General features: G+C 42.6%; 1 protein-coding gene across 2 annotated transcripts in view; it reads left to right on the top strand.

Moving 5' to 3' along the window:
• Positions 1-1,388: 1,388 nt before the first annotated feature.
• numbl (NUMB like endocytic adaptor protein) overlaps positions 1,389-17,280 on the top strand; it is a 62,360-nt gene continuing 46,468 nt past the window's right edge. Inside the window, exons 1-2 of one of the 2 annotated variants that reach the window (XM_039598330.1) lie at positions 1,434-1,456; positions 1,577-1,771. The gene's annotated coding sequence lies outside the window, so the exon portion shown is untranslated. Of the gene's footprint in view, positions 1,772-17,280 lie in introns of both variants that reach the window. The other variant, XM_031741580.2, reaches the window with a different exon arrangement.

The raw sequence follows: 17,280 nt of genomic DNA, 5'->3' as shown, positions 1-17,280 counted from the left end.
TTCCCAAAAGCTCACTAAAACTGGATAAAAAAAAGCTTAGAAAAAATCGCCTGGTCTGATGAGTCTCTGTTTCTGTTGTGACATTTAGATTATAGGCTCCAGGTCCAGGTCCATTCCTCTGTGGCTACAGTGTACCCATCTTCTAATGGCTGCTTCCAGCATGATCCCACACCTTGTCACAAAGTTTAAATGATCTCAAACTGGTTTCTTGAAACTGACAGTTTAATCTGTAGTCACCAGATCTCAATCCAATAGAGCACCACTGAGAGTGAGAGCTTCCAGCTGACAAATATACAGCAACTGTGTGACGCTGTCATGTCAATATGGATCAACATCTGTGAACATCATACAGGGCTAACATCTGAATCTGTGCTACAAAAAATGAAAGAAGTTCTGAAGGAAGGTCTGATCTGGTGCTAGGAAGGTGGGACTAATAAAGCAGCCGTGCGTTCAGTATGGACTTTTTAACATTTAACAATCTACGAACTTTCTACATCATTGCTTCACAATATGTAAAGTACTGTGTTCTTAAAAATCTTTGAAAAAAACAGTGCTTGTAATCTTGGAGAAATTCAATGTTAATCACTAATTTAACTATATTTGCAAAATATAGTTACAATTTTAGTGCCTTGCTAAAATGGGTGGGTGTCCTCTTAGGGTGGAGATATCAAACTTGTGGGCCACATAAAGCCCACTTTGATGTTAAGTGGGCCGAACCAGCGAACCTCCCCCTTCTGTCAGCGTAAAGTAATTTAACTAAACATTTAATCGCATTCAATACAAGAAAAAGAAGTGCAATTTCAACAGTGCGTCTCAGTCGTTGTACATGAAAAAGAAATGCAGGTGTAGTAAATGAAAGACATCTGTCAGAACAAATAAACACATTTGTAAAATGACAGAAAAAAGTTAGGGTAGCTCACTTCCCAGACATAATTCACATTCATTCACAGAAAATGAAGCTAAAAGTGGGATGGACTGGAGTCTTTGTCAGGCCGATTCTGGCCCTCGAGCCTTATGTCTGACACCTGTGTTTTAGGGAGGCACGGGGACTTTCTTAAAACAGGGCTATAGCCCTGCAATTTCCCCCAGCATATTCAAATCACCATCTTTCAGGGCCTGCTCATGCTCAGCACCCATCGGTTCACTCCAGCCTGTTTGACTTCATCGAGCCACTAAACCGCCAGCAAACCGTGAATCACAGTAGGTTAGATGCCGCACGGTGGCGCAGTAGAGCAACAGAACTACGACGCTGTGCTTTTCTTTTCTTTTCTGGAAAACATCAATGGGAAGAGTAGATTTGCATGTCCGGCCGTCTGTGCCAATGGGCGCACTGGGAAGGCTGGGTTAGCGGGTGGAGCCGGGGGAAGCAGCCCAGTAAGTGCACAGTCAACAACCAAAGCATCCGAGATTACTACACCGATTCCACCGAAATCAGCCCCCCCTCCCGAAATCCCGAGTCGGTGCCTTTTTGGGAAAATATCGCTTTGATTGCACGAATAAGACAGACTCCCTGCTTTTTTAATTTTTTTTAAAAAAAATTGTGCCTGCGTGTTTATGTGTGTGTGCGTGTGTGTAGGCTACGCCGACCAGGTTGGTTTGCGGCTCCACGTCGCCTCCACTCCATCGCTTTGGTAGTGCGGATGAAGAGGGGATTTTTGTGAAATTACACATTCCGCCTGATTCTCGTACAGGGCTAATTTATTTGTGTCCGGGGTCCTGGATTTACACAGAGGAGGAGGAGCGGGGAGCCGATCATCCGTCGTTCTCTTGGGTGAGTTCACTGGATTCGCGTCCAATCTGGCATCCCGATTTACTGACACTTCCAGCCTTATTTAGCAATCCGGTAATGTCTCCATAACGACTGGACCCACAACCAAGAAGGGAGCCATCCACTCAGCGTGCGCTTAAATTCTTGATGTAAATAGTTTGGGGGCTGATTTGATGTTTGATTGGAAGTGCACCGCTCTGATATGGACCTCGCCAGCGGGCCCATATCTGTGAAATGAATGAAATGTGGCAGTCTCGGTCTTTATGATAACAGCTCACAGCTGTGATCCATCACCAAAGACCACAACTACACTGTGCCTGGACTCTGATCGACTCTTTCACGCCATCTGCGTGCACACAGGTTGTCTAATTGTGCAGGAGTCTCCAGATAATGCTCTAGAAATTTAAGACAAACTCCAACTTTATTGTTGTATTGTTGATCTATAGGTGTTATAACGATCCTATTACAGCATTTGTGGCCAAGAAATCAGCTTTATTTGATCTTTATTGGCAAAGTGAATGAGATAATGTGTTATTGATTGAACTGAAAGTAGTAACTTCTTGGTTCATGGGATTGTTTTAGTTTTAGCCAACCTCAGCTCGTGTGCAGAGGCCAATATTTCCATGCATCTCCAGGATTTTCTGCATTATCGCTCCATTGCATCACGCCATGTGGGGAATCGTGCCTTTTGGGCGTGTTTGCATCATTTTCAAAGTTTTCTTCCAAGGGTGTATCTTTCTTTGTCTCATTGTTGCCTGTTGTGTTTTGGAGAGAATGTAAAGGGGGGGCAAAGGATGCAAAGTGCGTCGAGAACGGCGACATAATGCAAATTACATACATGCACACGCAAAGTGTGGCACATGCCTTCGTACATAGGGCTGGGTAATGCATGCAGCTCTATTGTCTGTGGAGCTCCATCTGTTCCATGACATGGCATTCCTCAGACAGCCAGTCATGCTGTTAGGGCTGGTCTGTGCTGACCCACTGGCTCAGAGTGAGGACACAGGAGTCACTTAGGGTGTGTTAAAAGCGTAGTACTCTTAGAGTACTAGTGGAGAGGGGCGCAGACTGTCTCCTACCATCAGCCCTAGACTATTTGCATGTGCAGCTGGAGGGTAAGGCTTAAGTTGAGGCTTGTGGAGCTAGTCTCAGTCGTGGATTAGGCTACAGGATGAGGAGTTTGTTTTGGAGTGTGTTCTGTAATGAGGCATGATTTGATTTAGAGATGTGGCTAAAATATGGTAAGGTTTAGTCCACACGTGCAACTTACTTGAGGTTAGGTTTGTGAGCGAGGCTGAATGGAGAATAAGTGCAATCTACAGTTATGGTTTCAGGATGGAGAACAGGAAAAAAACAAAACATGTTTGCTCCAAAGTTTGGCTTAGACAGGCTGGAACGGGCCTGGGGCAAGTGACTCTAGAGGACTGATGATTAGATCTATGATGAGGCTGAAAAGAAGGGTTTGTGTGGTTAAAAGATAGTCTCAGTTTGGTGTAAAGAAGGGCTAGTGCAGTCTAGTGAAGGGACCTGAACGAAGAGCAGATTGGTTTAGAGACTGGCTGTAGAGGTCATAGTTTTGGTCTGGGACAATCTGAAGCTTGAGACATACTAACATGATCTGGGACTTCAACTAATGAAGGAGAACGCGTGATTAAAAGGTGGGGCTGGAAGAAGTTTGCTCTAGGGATGTGACTAGAGGCACGCTATGTCTCCAGAGCCGAGGTAAGCTGGAGATCCGGGGATGGAAGAGAGTGAGTGACAGAGAGAGAGGAGTGGCAACTCTGGAAGTCCAAACCAAGTGACTGCTGAACAGAAATTGCCTCTGATGTAGCTAATCACTGCTGCACCTCAGTCATCACAACTAGAACATAATTACACCACCCCCATATACACAGCAGCACACACACATCAGTGCATAGACACACACACACACACACACACACACACACACACACTCCATTTCCCCTCAGACCATTTCCCCTGTCCTCCAGCTCTGATTGCTGCATTAGGACTTGGCTGTCTTTTGTTTTCCACATACACGCACACACGCACATGAACGCACAAGGGGGAGGGTTGGGCCAGCTGAAACCACAATACAGTGGGGCGCAAAGGTCATCCAGCTGGCCAATCAGAGCGATGTCTGGGTTAGCTGGTAGTGGAGGAGGGCGTTGCTCCCCCCCATTTGTGCTGGTCAGGGTGGGTCTCCTAAACAAGCAGCTCCACTTCCAGCCCCTGCCCCGCTACTGCCGGCCCGGCAGCAAGGCCGTGCTTCCTCAGGGCAAAGTACAGCAGCCCCTGGCGACTGTGTGGGACTGCAGGTTATGGTCTTTTTTAGGTTTTAGAGGAAATCCTTTATTAGTTTGTGAGTAGTTTGAAGATCTTTTGTAAACCAAATGCTTCTTCAAAACTTGATTTGTTGCTGAGAAAGATTACAAGTATAAAAAGTTATGACTGAAACTATAAATTATGTGTGGAGCGCCACTGAGGTGTTTATTCCAAATTGACTGCAGTGCTGCTCGGTGACTGCTTGTGTAAAGAGGATTTTTTCTTCTTCTGCTATGTGCACAGCAGTTGTGATGTGTGGGTGTTAATGAATGAAAGCAAAAAAAATAAATAAATACTCCGCAAATAAAGCCCGTAAATTGATTACAGAATTCTGCTTCTGCTGGTGGGATTAATTTAGAGAACAAGATTTTAAATAATGAGATTTGGCGTACCGCAAAGACGCTGAGGAGAGGAAGGATGGAGGGAGGAAACGCTCTGAGTCGGGTGCCCGGATAGAAAGGTGGGGTGAGAAAAGATAAGGAGAGGCAGGAAGTCCGAGGAGGTGCGGGAAGAAAGTGATAAACCAAACAGGAGGAGGTTTAAAATGTGGGAATGAGCCGTGAAGGCCATCGCTGGGTATCACAGTTCCTTTGAGGGATGTTTGGATGTGACCACGTCAGGCTGAGCAGAACTTCTGATCCAGAAGATGTCATCACATGCATGTTTCTACACACAAACACACACATACACACACTGTTTTCTGATGCCTAAGTGCCTCCAGTATGTGCTGAGTGGGCTTATCTGATTTCTGAAGGCTAGTTAAATGCAACCACTCCTATCTACCATATAGCCCCATTACTGCACGCACTAATGGGATGCTCACAGTACAAAGACATGGTGCCATAGTATTTATTTTGTATTTGTGTATGTTTGTGTGCACATGTTGTGCTCCTACCAGTGCGTATTGCGTTGAGTCTGGATTGATAAACGAGTGAAGCAATGGATTTGAATGCCCGTCTAGAGGACGCTCATGTGTGAAGGCAGCAATTTGTGTTTTCTCAGTTTGTTTGACCATGCATGCGCGTAAAGGGATGCTGACTGGCTTGTGTGTGTGTGTGTGTGTGTGTGTGTGTGTGTGTGTGTGTGTGTGTTCGCCTGTTTCCTTGGCAATCAGCAGTTTGTCTTTGCTTCAGTGGCGTTTTTCTCTGCAGATAACAAGAAAAGTGGAAATGGGTCTTTCTCAGCAACCGCAACTCCGAGTGGAGAACTCATCACAACTAATAACTGTCACTCGGAGCAGCCAGGGTTGCATTTAAAAAAATAATAAAAAAATCTCATTGCTCTCTCTCTCTTTATTTTTTTGATGACCTATTTTAGCCTGTTTAGCTGTTGAAGCTCAGATGCAATATTGTGATAAGGAACCTGCGTCTAAAAATACCTTAAATTAAAAAAAAAAAAAAAATCCCACCACATCCTCTCCCTCAGGGGTTGGTTTGATCTATATCCTTTTCCAGGCTTTTAGCAGCTGCTCTTCTTGCTGCCCAATAGTTTTTATGTGGTTTGTTCCAAATTGCACCTAGAAGCCACTGAACAAATGTCCAGTATTGAACACTTTTGACCACATACATTTTTGTAACGAGAGGTTTTTCACGGTCTCAGGGTCAAACTGTGGTGGAATCGCCAAATAACCGATTTAAAAAAATAAATCAGAACATTTAGTACTGTGTTAAAACACTCCAACAGTTTGCGCATTCTGTTCTTCTTCTTCTTCTTCTAACCCTTTCATCCTCAGCATGTCCGCCTTCACTACGTCCTTTTCCTCCTGCCTGGCAGCTTCATATTCAGCATGCTTTTTTCCATTGCATCCACTCTCCCTCCTGTGCACATGTCCAAACCTGAGCGGCCTGAGCTATCCCTCTGATGTCCTCATTTCTAATCCTGTCCATCTTGCTCACTCCCAATGAAAATCTGACCATCTCCAGCTCCACCTCCAGTCTTTTTGTCAGTGCCAGCATCTCCAAACCATACATCACAGCAGGTCTCACTACCATCTCATAAACCTTCCTGTTTCCAAAACAAGGCACAGAGCCCCATGGATTACAGCTATTCTTGGATTCCATGTAACTGTGTGAAAAAAGTTAGGATTGCATGACAGGAACTCTTCCATTTGATCTGTGCAGAGATACTAAATGAGCCCGGGCGGCCTGCGTGGACTGTAGTGCCTCAGATGAACGTAGGCATTGTTAGTTTCAAATCTGCAGTTATTTACAGTTCCCACAGCCCACCTACAATCACTTTCCTCCTTGCCTGCACAGTTTTCTGTGTGCGTGCTGCAGACACGGTTTAAAATGACGCAGGCTTCTCCGCTGCACAATTTCAGAGCGATGCCGAGTGAGAGAAATTGTCAGCGACAGAAAGAACCCAAGTTAAATCTTCCAGAGCACAGAGGGGCCCATTCACTGTGTGAAGAGAGTGTGTGAGGGAGAGAGAGGGTTGTGGGGGGGTGGCAGTGGGTGAGAGGGGGTGGGTTAGAGGAGAGGGGTGACTACGCTTAAAGCGGTGTGCATCTGTGCAGACTGTGTTGCAATAAGCAGTCAGAGAGGCAGAGTGGCAGAGGACATACGAGAGGAATCAAACTCGTTCGACTGCGTGTGGCTCAGAGGGGGCACGGAGGCTACTTCCAGCTAAAACACAAGAATGAGTCACCGGAGAGAAACGCATCAGTGTTTGCTCTGTGGCTCAGTGAACATGTATGATTCTGTGTACATGTACAGCAGTGCGCTCGACAAAAGCTGTTTAAAAAGTCTGCGCAGGCTAGGCCCTCGATTTGCGCAGCCTTTAAATGAAATACTTACAGAGTGGATAGATTCTTAGAGCAGTGCGCAGAGCCCGACTAAAGAAATCATCCAGACTAATGAACCAGCTGACATTAGCTCACCGCAGATACGGTGAAATCCTTTCAGTAGATATCCGAGACACTGGGAAACATTTTATTATGCGTAAAGTTGTTAGCTCCACATCTGAATGTGATTAGGACAATTTAGATGAAAGTGAAAAACAGCAGTTTTACTTTCATTCATGCAGTCCCTGTTAGTGTTTGTAGCTGGATCAAAAGAACTCTTTGAAAATATCAATTTAGAACAACCAAAAATACTTCATTAGCTCTCAAACGTTCCACCCCACACTAGCTTCCAATAACTTCCAGTATCATCCTCACAGCTTCACAGTCAAAAATAATCACTGTTTATCTCAAACTGGACCTTCAGTTCATTCACTGACTGTAACAGGCTGTTTAACGTCCTTCCCCCTTCCTTTAAGTTCACTTTCTTCTGATTGGTTGCCCCTCCAAACACAAGGTTTAGACAGCTGGCTATTTACACTTGAGGTGCTAATATTAGGATGTCCTCTCTATCATACAGAGCCCAAAAAGTTGTTGGAAAAAGAGCTTTTAGCTCTCAGGGAGAACTTGCGCGTACACTGACCTCATTATTTGAAGCTTTGGAAGAGCGCACATGCAACACACAGCCGTGTAAATATTGATGAGTAATGAATGTCACATTGAGTTTTTATAATTCAGCATCTTACACTACACACTGTAGTAACCCATGCATTTCTTGAAGGAAAAACTGCGTAAATCAGTTTAAGGTGTGACGTCTGAAAACAAAAGTACCCGAGGGGGCTGTGCAGACCCAAGAAAACGCTCTAAGCATTACCTGTCCAGTGATATAGATAATGTCCCAATCCATTTTAGATGGCACCCAAACAGTTTTTGCAGAGGATAAAGTAAAATTTGATATCAGTAACAAATGGACGTGTAAAAATGACGCCCTGAGAAATGAAAAATAAATAAATAAGCTGCACGTGTTTTTTGGCCTGTGCGAACCAGTTTGTGTCTCGCTCCCGCTACACTGCGCTCGTAAAACGTACGGCGGCACAGTGAATGTGCCAGCGAGGCTTTCGCTTTATAAAACATCCTCTCTGTTTACTGGTGCTATGACTCATGGTTGCTATAGTGAGGAGGCTCTGACAGCAACGCAGCTGATTAGGAGCATCTGACTCCACATGACTGTACCCCCCTTCATCTCTCTCTGTCTCTGTGCCTCCACCGGTCCGTCTCTCTCTCTCTCTGGAGTTATGCATCTTTCCATTTCTTGCTCTGTTGCTATCTTTTCACTCGCTTTTACTCTCCTTTATTTCCACTGTTCGCTTCGCCTCACACCTTTCCTTCCCCTTTGCTTCTTCCTCCACATCTTGTTTTATTCCTGCAGCACTCACCAACCTTTAATATACCTCGTATAGATTTTCTTATTTAGACTGCTGCCCTTCACAGCTCCCTATCTTAAACTCTTATGCCTTCTCTGATTTCTTTTACTCGTCTTTCAATCATCTCCATCTGTTTGTCTTTCTGTGGTGTCCAGCTGCACGCCAGATGCAGCTCACTCTCTGGGCTGCTGGCATCACGATCGCGATCAAGGGAGGAATAAGCTGGAAAGGATCCCTCATGAAAGACGAGAGATTGTCCTTTTAATGCACATGAGAAGTATTAATAAAGGTACAGATTTCACGAAGGAAGTAAGAATAACTTATTAAAAAACCCTCACACCACAACTATTAACCACAATTGAATCACCCTGCTGTTGAGACTGAAATAACCTATTACCCATCTTATCACCCACTGTGCCGAGTACCACAGACATGCTCTAAATCCTCATGGGGAAATTATAGCAATGCCACTGAATACTGTTGAGTGTCCCTCACAGGAGCACAGTGAGATAACATGATAATGTTTGTAGTAAAATTGGCAGTTACATAAGGGATATTTGTAGAGTTTCAGGAATGAAAGGAAGACCTCGTCAGCAGACTACAACCAGAGGAAAAATCCTTATTAGCAGACTAGAAAAAGCTGTACAGTGTAGAAATAAAAATATCACTCAGTAGCCTGTATTCCTCTCTCTGTCTAAAGCAATAGGTTAATGTTTTAGAAAATATGCTTCACGGTATTAATGAGAGTTAAAACGTGTTAAAATGTGAGTCAAAATAAAAAGCTCCAGCAGCAGCACAAGGTTGGCGTAGGTTCTCATAAAACACCGGGGGAAATGGCTCTTGTAACGCCTACACAGATCAAAACGATCCTGCTGGATCCTCTTAAAAACATTTTTTGAATCACATGATTATATAATCAAGCAAGAAAGTTTTTGTATAAACAGTTGCTTCATTTTTGTTTTTGTATAAAAAGTATTTCACTGGGATTTTTGTGATCCGCTGTATAGTTTACATTGTCTGTTTTTAATCAAACTTACATTTTGATTTTAAAAAAATACCATATTATTAAGCAAGATTGTGCATTTTAAGTAACATAAACATGTAACTGCACTGTTTGACCATAATGGGTAATATAATTTACTGTTTTCCCAACTTAAAAATAAAAACAGCTACAGTTTTTTTTTTAAATTTAGCAACAGGTACAGGATCATACTGAAGCCACCGTCTGTAACCCAGAAACCAGCTGCACCCATGGTGTCACAGCTTGGACAAGAAAATGCACGAAGACCAATTCAGAAGAATTCAGGACCATATAAGCACAAAATTTATACAAACCTTTGATTAAAAAGAAATAGATTTAATCACATATGAAATATTTAGTCATTTAATATATTTAAGTTACATTTACACTTGTTCGATAAAGTGTAGAGCTAGGCTAGGCTAGGCTAGCAGCCTCCCCTCAGGGTCTCTAAAACCAACTAATTAACAAATTATAACAGCTGACATTCAGTGTAACTGTGTGCGCTCCTTGTGTCATTCAAATTATGCTTAAAACTGTTTAAAAGAAAATGTATCGCACAGAGACAGACTCCTTTTGGATGCCAATTAGTCCTACACAGAGCGGGAAAAATCATCCTTACTGGAAGAATGGATCCTTACATGCAAAGAATAATTTTTTGATCCTGACGATAGACGGCGTAAAAAAACCTGGACAGCTCTACTGAGACAACATCCATTTGTTTCCGAAGTCTTAAGATGAGGGTTTCTTCCATCTTGGCTTAAAAAGAACCAGATTTGACAAAGAAGGTTGAGGACTGTGAGACTGCTTGCTCATTGGCTAAAGACTTGTCAGTCGCAAGTCATTAACCAACTGCATACCTTGGATGAATGAGTGACTGAGACAATAAACTCACCAGGAAAGTGTTTACGCGTATCAAGACAGAGCGAGGTTTTCTCTACGCCTGGATTTCTTTTTGCAACCACAACTATCGCCATCTGGTGGCCTTGAGATAGAATGCAGGTTTAAAGGACTTTCGAATCTGCTTCAATTTTTCAAGTCAGAAGCTTTACACCATTTGCGACCCTGAAGCACTGTTGTCCTTTCCCTTTTCTCTTCCTTGTGTGTTGTGCAACCTATGGACACCCCCACAGGTGTCCATAGATATTATTGTGTTTATGTGTTTATTATGCATTATTCATCAAGTTATTCATCCAACATATAAAGCAGCATTAGCATCATAAAAGCACAATAATTGTTTTTTTTTCACCTATTATTTCATAATACATTGTCTATATAGCACAAAATGTCCTCCCATTCTAAAAAGTCGCATGCTCATATGCTTGAAATTTTGTGGAGTAACCTGTCCCCTGCAACAGCAGAATTACACGAGAGAACAGGGAAATGGACTCCAAGTCTTCCAAACTGCTTTTCTCATGTCAGTATTTGCAGGGGCAGATGGATGAGGCTGCAGGCCAAGAGGAGAGGAGAGAGGTGAGGAGCCATTGTAGGCTCTGGAAAGATGGACGGGGAGATGAAAAGAGGGCAAGATGGAGGAGGGAGAGGTGTCTTGTTTCGCAGGCGAGCTGCACTAAAATGCCATAGTGGGGAAAAAAACCAAACAAGCATATGGGAGATGAACATTATTGATAGCGTTAGCATTTAGAGTGGATTGTTCCTGTCGTGACTGCTTATGGGCTGTGAGACAAATACTTTGTGAAAAGGGTAATAGAAAGCAACATTGTGATTGATTGCTGGTACCTGTGCAAGTACCATATTGGACAATATACAGCTAATAGGCCATGCCTGACCCTTTCTCTACACTCTATCTCTCACATTTCTCTCCTGATTCTTGTTATAATGTCTTTTTCCTGTTTCCTCATAGCCCTCAGTTAAAAAGGACCCTCCTTTTTTTCTGCTCTTTATCGTTCTCAGTCTTCTCTCTTTCCTTTCTTCATTTGTCTCACTTCCCCCTCCTCCCTCTGCCTCTTTTGGCCACGGGAAGTGGCAGTCTTTGCCTGCTTGCTCCCAGAGGAACAGACCTGCCTTTGTCTGTCTTCACTGTAGGAAGATGAGTAGCCAGTCCACCCAGTAAACCCAGTAAGTCCAGTAGGAATGAGGGGGTTGTCTGTGGCGAGCCAGCCACCTAGAACGCCTGTAAATCAGCCAGCCACTCGAGCCAGGGCCTTTCCAGGTCTGTCCAGCCAGCCAGCCAACTAGGTATTATGTCAGACACTCACGACTATTAGAAGGAGTGGACAAGGAGGCACAGTGGAGACGGAGACAGAGACTCCAAGCGCATCTGAAATCTGCAATGGCTTTGAAATCTGAACAGTAATACGTACATTTCCAATGCCTGGAGGAAAAACCCCAAATGTGAAATTATTGCAGCATAATTTATTACCTCATGCCAAGAACTGAGAGCAACCAGTGGGAACTGTCAGATGATCTAAAACACCACATGACATGTACGACCTGTTTATGCCTTTAATGTTTCTGTGAATATAATTACATGATTTATGTGGTAATAGTCAACTGTAACAAAAAACAGTGGCACGTGTGTGAGAGAGGGAAATAAAAGCAGCGCTATGATGTACAGATACATGTACAGATGTGAGCTGCAGGGAGATTTGCCAGTGTTTGTTTTCATGATGAAGAGGCATTAAAACATTAAGTTAATTTACTTATTTCCTCAATAAGGCTAACACCTCTGCCGGTACTAAAGCAGTGCCTGTAAATTCCTTATTATTATTATCAGGAAAACAAAATTCAAGTTACATTTGTCTCTCATCACTAAGCTTTAATTTAAACAAAATATTGCTTTAAATGTTGAAGAATTACAGCAACTCAAGTTTCTCCAATTTTTGCATGTTTAAATATAATCGGACACTAGAGTCAAAAGCTGTTTCATGGACAGCTGTGGGCTATATCCTCATTATTTCATTATTAATGAATTAAGCTGGCAAAAGCTCTACAATTCATTCCAAGGGTGGTTGGCATTTGGACGCTGTTGCTGTGAATCTACTAAATGTCATCAAAGGAGTCTGAAACAGGCCATAATGAGGATGCAATCCATCAAACAGATAGTGGGAACAGAAAAGCAAACAGGCCTGGATGTCCATAGAAGACAAAGTAGTAGATGATGACAGGATGCTTTCCATGGTAAAGAAAAATATAACATCTGGACTATAGTCTGCTCTGCTCAAACTATAAAATAAATACAAAACTATTATTATACAACAATATCATAATGAATTTTAAGGTTAGAAATCATTCGCTTTGAAATCTGGGATTTTCATTGCAATTTTTTGGTCAGTACAGTCTTATTTATATAGCACCAAATCACAACAAAAGTCACCTCAAGGTGCTCTACAATAATAAAGACAAAAGCCTAACGATCAAAGAGACCCTCTTTGAGCAAGCACTTGGCGACAGTGGGAAGAAAAAACTCTTTTAACAGGAACAAACCTCCAGGCTCCAGGGGTGGGGGACAGCCATCAGCCGTAGCTGCTTGGGGGTCAGGGGATCAGTAGTTCCTTCACTTCTGAAAGTGATTATGTACAAAGTGTTTTTTTTTTGTTTGTTTGTTTTTTTCCCTTTTTTTTCATTTTCTTTCATTTAAAAAACAAAAATTCAACCTAATTCAATCTCGTTATGGTGACGAGGTACCTCGAAACTAGTATGTTCAAGACTTAAAACTGTTTATATAAGAATTTTCTCAAACGACAGTGGGGAAAATGAATGTGGAAATTCATTTCTAGAACTGGAGCCCTTAAAAAATGTGGGCGGCCACTGTTGCGCTCTATTAGCTTAGTGCAAAGAGTAGCCAAATAGCTAGCTTGCCCTGTCCAACACTAAAATCGGTCCAGCATTTATAAAACTCATGTTGAATCTAACATGTAATAAAACAGACAAAAACAAGTCATAGCTTGTTTGTTTAAAATGGACAAGTTGTTGAGAGAGCTAGCTAAAGCTGACCTAAGCTAGCATCTTGCTAAGTGCTGTTTTTAGCATTGTAACAGTCAATAAAATGTTAAAACAGTTGAAGCTAAAAGTTCCAGATTGTGGTACAGGGTGCCATCTCTTCCTGCCAAGCTAATTGAAGTAAGCTAATATCCATATTTTAGAGAAATACAGTGGTGGTGATTTTCTCATTTAGCTGCTCCTAACAGACAAGATATTCCCCAAAATATGTCTCACTGAGTAAAGGATTTGAGTATTACAAGCGGGTTACTGTTATTTGCTTAATATTGCTGAAGTAGCATTTTAGTTTTGGTTCTGATTTAGCAATGTGAAGAGTGACTCCTCATTAGCTAAATACAAAGATAAACTTCATAAAAGAGAGGCACACAGACGTAATGAAACTATAATCCCGGCTTATTGACATCAAGTTTCTGAGCTATCTGTCTGTGCAAGTTACCATAAACACACTCCTCATTTAGAAAAGACTCCACTATCCACACAAACGTCCTCTCTTAACCGCATAAAGAAACCGAAAACATCCAGTGACATTGATTTTTCTATCATATTTCAAAGCTGAAACTGCTTTACATTGTTATGAACAATACGATCCTTCAGATATCATTTTCGCAGCTTTGTCTACGCTCTAATATGACTCCAAATATGATGAAATCTAGGATAAAGCCACAGCGCTTTCTCTCTCTCTTTTTCTTTTCCAAAAAATTATGTTTTAATGGATGAGGCTTCAAGCACCTCAGGCCTCAACAAGCCTTAACAAGGAGATCAATAGAAAGTATATAGACTGTCCTCCCACAGGCTATGTCTGCTCTCGCCTCAGATCACAGAGGAATATCGTGGTGATGCCAAAGCGACACCCAGCCAGTATAATGTAGAAATGATTTGATGTAATGGGAACACTATGTTGTGATGAGAGGGGGGGGGCTCTCTCCCTTCATCTCTCACCCCGTAGCACCCCTTCAGTCTCTGTAGAGTCGAGATGTCCGAGGAGGTGAGCGCTCATTTGCTATTCTCTTTAAGTTCCCCTCCTTCCCTTGACATCACTCCTCGTCTCCTCTGCTTTCAAAGGCTAGGTACCAGTAGAGTGGCAGGGTTTACAAGAAGGAGAGGATGCTGGCCGAGGTGATAAGCAGTTGTGAGGAGACTGTAGATAAATGGCTGCAGGGCTGAATTGTCCGGCTCACCAGATGGCTGCTTGGTATGTGCAGGGAGAACAGACCAAGAGAGTCTAAACCAGAGATGTCGAACCCCCGGACCTTATGTTCGACACCTCTGCCCTAGACTTTCTTGTTTCCATAAGTGCATGGTTGTGTGTTTACATGCCTTTGTCCTAGGATGCTCACTGCGCTCCACACAGGGAATCCGTTATTGCTCCCGCTCTGCATTCCTAAGGGCCAGAGGAAAATCTTAACCCCTTTTAACCCTACTTTTTAGCTGTTCACCAGCTTTTAAGTCCCTTTTTTTTCCTTTTTCTCTTCCTGCACTTCACACACACACACACACACACACACACACACACACACACACACACACACACACACACACACACACACACACACACACACACACACACACTCCTTTCATTGCATGGAATTAGTTTACACTGTGGCAGCCAAATGTTGCTGTTCATGGCTACATATTTGCTCTTGCTGAGGTGCAGCTAAGTCGAACAGTGCTTGCGTGATGGTGGCTGCAAAGTTGGCCTTGTTTTCATTAAAAAAAATTTAAAAAAAGGTATGTTGGAAGTTTTTTTTAGACTGTCATGCTCTTAGAACTGAGGAGGAAAACATCCTAGCGTGCTGGTTTCTCATCCTTGCCTTTCCTGTTCCCCTGAGACATGACTTGATGGACAGATCCCAGCCCACAGAGCAGTTGCATGTTCGCCAGCTGCCTGTGAAGTGCAGGACTGTTTATGCAACGCTGTCTGTGTCTGTGCACCACAGCAGCTCCACTTTCAAACCATGGTCCTACCACTTTTACACACTATGTGCTATGTGCATGTGCATACTACGGTGTCTCATAAATAGTGTTGCATTGCCTGGCGATCCACACGTACGGAGAGCATCCGAAACATGCATTTTGTGTCCACTTTCATATCCCTGCAAGCTGCAGACCGCAGAGCTCAGCACTCATTTCTTTCACTTTTCTCCACTGATCCCCCGGTGCACAGGTACTCTTTTAAAACCTCGCCTAACATGTGAAAATAAAACAAAAATCCTGCCATCTAAGTGTTTGCCCGAGGCTCCAGCTTTACAAAGTAAAGTTTGGAGAGATTTGTTTGGGCCCCCCAGTGAGCTGTGTGGGCTCGTCTCTCCCGCGTGCATCAGTGGACCGCTGCAGTAGTGATAAGAAACAGAAGTTTGCATTGCTGTGAAAATGATAAACAGTGTTCAATTTGAGTTATACAGCAAGATATGTTAGGTATAAAACAGCAAAATCTGGGTGAAATGTAGGCATATTGTCATACATTACCTTTCTGAATGAGCCACCATGAAGTGTTCTTCAAGTGCACTTCTTCACCATCTGTGTAACTGTACATCACAAAGCTGCCTATGTGTGAGAATCTGTGCGTGGCTCTATTTAGGTCTGTGTTATCTAATACAATCTGTCCCCATCTAATATTCACACTGCTAACCCTTCAGGGAGAGGAGAGGAGGAGCAGAGAGGGATTTGGCATGCCAATAAACAGATTTAATACACACACTTGGAAAAAAAGTTATGTACACATTGGCAAATGCCACAGCAATCAACTGGCCAGTGTGGCATGTCTATACAGTCCTGCAGACACTTCGTAGGTGGACTGAAACTTAAGTCACAAATGCATGTGTGTGTGAGGGATTTATGTGTTCCACACACACACACCTTAATGTTCAGTAACCATAAAAAAGTTTTAAAAGCATATTCGTAACGGTGTCCTAGATAATCGTGTGTTCTTGCCAAATTTAAACAGTTTTTCTTATGGGGCATATATTTTACATTGCTTATATTTTAGTGTATATTTCAATTTTGGAGCTTTTAAGTTAAAACATTTGAAGACAGATGTGTGGGCTGTTTATTGGTGTGGCCAGCTCCTTTTTAACCAGATTTTGCAGTTTTAGTCATGAGAATTAAAGCGAAAAGTGCTCCTCTTGGAGCTTTTAAGAACGTTTGTGTGGACTATATTGTGACATGAAATAAACTAGAGGACAGAGGAGGCTTTTTGAATTGACCGATTGACTGCCTTCTGTTTAATAGTGTAAAGTTATGCTGTGCTTTGCTTTGGTGGAGTCACCCAGGCATGCTGTTTGCATGTGTTGTTGAGGATGTCAACATGCAGTTTGCCCCAGAGTCTGTTGAAGACCGGCTGTTATCATACAGACAGAAACCATAAAATGGATTTCATTTTTAAAAAATCTGTTTGTAAGTCAAAGAATTAAAAAATAGCAGAGATTCTCTGTATCTCAGAAGTGACTTTATTGTTTTTTTTATTTTGCCAATGTTGTGCACACCATCATTTTAGTTTCTTTCCCCTCTAAAGCAAGTATGGTCTCCTCTCATTCTCTTCTCTTCACTTTTTCTTTTCCCCCTGCTGTAGATACAGCAGATTTGCCTTGCCAGCTACACGACAGAGTGAAAAACAAGAACAGAGCTTGAATCAATTACTCACTGGATGCACTTGATTTAGTGGTGCTCCGTATAAGCACTTCTGAAGTGATGCTGTCTGAATCGGGCGAGGCAACTTTTCCTTGTTTTTTCTGCATAAATCAGATCTGATCGGTGCTGATCTGCTGTCAGCCTAGATGCAGATCATAATGAAGGAGGGGCTGGTGAGATTGTGAGTCAGCCTCTTTCTTCCAAGAAACTTGATTTCAAAAATGAGAGATGCACTTTTGGAACAGCAGCTCGCTCTTTTAGAAGGATCACTGACGATTCTTCCACTGAGTTACCATATTTGGTCAATTTTGTCTTACTTTATAAAAATGAGAGCAAACAGCGTGGCCTTTTAAAGAAAAAAAAAGTGAATATAAGT

This window comes from Oreochromis aureus, linkage group 14 (assembly GCF_013358895.1).
Source record: "Oreochromis aureus strain Israel breed Guangdong linkage group 14, ZZ_aureus, whole genome shotgun sequence".
NCBI classification, from domain to species: domain Eukaryota; kingdom Metazoa; phylum Chordata; class Actinopteri; order Cichliformes; family Cichlidae; genus Oreochromis; species Oreochromis aureus.
Note: the sequence above shows the minus strand (reverse complement) of the source record. Positions and strands in the feature narration are given on the sequence as shown.